Consider the following 2,265-nt stretch of genomic DNA (forward strand, 5'->3'; position numbering starts at 1 on the left):
GTTGGTTTTTCTTCCAAGGCCCCTCAGGAAATGCCTTGAACTGAAAACTGAGGACCAAGAACTGGGAGTCCACTAGCCTAGAGGCTCAAGTGCCATGAGGGCACTCTTGGGGTCCCTGTCAAGTCTGTATGAGATGCCGCTTCCAGGCTGTGCTGGGACACATGGGGGACACAGCCCAGCCCCCCCAGCTCCATCGCGGGGAATCCTTGGGCTTCCCCTTCACCCCCTCAGGGGCTTCCCTTCCGTGTCTGTTGCCTGAAGAAGGACTGAACTGCAAACCTCACAAAAGTGAGGCCACGTTCCAAAAAGTGCACAAAGATGAGAATGCTCTTGTCAACACAGAAGAAACGCGGCACTGAAAAGGGTTTTAAAATCTGCTCCGAAAGCACGTGTGCTGAAGAACAGGGAGCTTTGGTTTCTGGAGACCTCTCAGCAAAATGGGGATAATAATAAGCGGAAAGGTGGAGTAAATCAAATATGTACAAAAAGCTCTAGCAAACAACCTGGCCCATGGCAGGCGCTCAGCAAAGAACAGCTGATCCTTACTCGTAGGGGCTTTGGGTGGGCTCGGGTGTCATTGCACTCACCTCGAGCCCCCACCTGCACCCCACAGGAAAGTTGAGGGTGCAGGGTATTGGAGATTGTCAGCCAAAGAACAAAACAGATCCACTGAGGCTTAGCTGGACACTTGGGTCTCAGCATCAGGAGGGAGCATGAGGTTATTTTTAAGCAAAAGATAATAGTGACTAATGTCTCCAGGGAGCAGTTAGTGACCAGGCTAAGACCTTTACAAGGCTGGGCTGATTGTCCTATTACTTAAGTGGAGGCCCAACTACCTGTGAGCAAAGGGGCAGAGCCCAGTTCTTGGGGCTGCCCCTGAGAAAGAACCACGGCGGCATCTCGGATGTCTCCCTCCCTACGCTTCCAAGGGCCACCGGACCCCTGCCAACTCACATCTATATGCCACTTCCCTCACTCGATTCTCCTGGCAGCCCTGTGGGGTCAGCAGGATGCAAATTATCACCCCCTCCTACTAGACGGATGAGAAAACAGGTGCCAGGAGAAGAGGTGTGGCTTGCCTAAGGTCAGGCGGCGAGCAGGGAGGGGGCTGCAGACTCCTCGGCTGGGCTCCATCCATTCATTGCAACGCCTTCTGCAGGGGCCCCACCATCCTGATGACCACCCTGGGCTCATCGAGAAATACTCTCTCCAGTGGAGACAGTGTCACCAGATTTCTGAGTCTGTGCCAAGTCCTCAGGCTTCAGGGGCCTCACAGCGGTCCTGGTCCCTGCCCTCTGCTTCCTGGGGCCTCAGGCTGCACTCGTGCTCAGGATCACACCCCTCTTTCCAATGCACTGACCACCACCCACTCAGTGCTCCACCTCGGTTATCTCCTGGCATCCTCACAACCCAAGGCTGTAGCTTTATTACCCCAGTTTTACAGATGTGTCGACTGAGGCCTAGTGGGATTAAACAGCAGTTCTCTGGTGCGGCCCTCCCCAAAGTCCTGTGAGGGCAGGATGACATCCTAATTTTATATGAAGAAGCCAAGGCCCAAAGGCACAGAGCCCTGTGCCCTAATCAATGGCACTGCTGGAATCTGAACCCAGGGCTAGGTAGGTGTGTCCTGGCACGCATGGCCTGCCCCTCTGCTGCCAACCTCCTCTCCAAGTGCCTGCTGAGCCCACGTCAGTTCACACAGGTCAGGGCTGGGCCCTGGCAGGTGTCGTAGTAACAACTGTCCCTGTGTAGTGTCCCTGCTGAGGGCCAGCCCCAGCCTTGTCTCACTCAATCTTCCCATAGCCCTGCAAATGGGGGTCCTGGGCGGGTGGCCCCCTCCATTTGCAGGCTCGGAGCTGGGATACAAATGCAGGTTGTCTGACTCCCAGGCCACCTGCTCTTAACTGCCTCAGGGTAAACTGCTGGATGGCAGGAACACACGATAGCCCCATACCCTGGGGACACAGCAGTGCTCCAGGAAGACTGGCACCAAGCAATTAGCTGCTTGATTTGATTCAGGTGGGAAAACAGCCCAACGAGGTGAAGCGGCCTTAGGCCACTCAGATCTCCCAGGTCTGGGACCTTCCTACAAGACCCCACTGCCTTCCCACACAGTGGGCCCACTCCCCACCTCTCCAGGATTCAAATGAACCATAAGCAGAGACGTTCTCCCGGCTTGCTAAATGGATGCTCCTATTGTTGGCCCATCTGTCCCTGTTCCTGGGACAGGAGTCAGCAGTGTGGCTCTGGGGAACCTCAGGCCTT

The sequence above is a fragment of the Hipposideros armiger genome, unplaced genomic scaffold (genome assembly GCF_001890085.2).
Source record: "Hipposideros armiger isolate ML-2016 unplaced genomic scaffold, ASM189008v1 scaffold_232, whole genome shotgun sequence".
Taxonomy (NCBI): domain Eukaryota; kingdom Metazoa; phylum Chordata; class Mammalia; order Chiroptera; family Hipposideridae; genus Hipposideros; species Hipposideros armiger.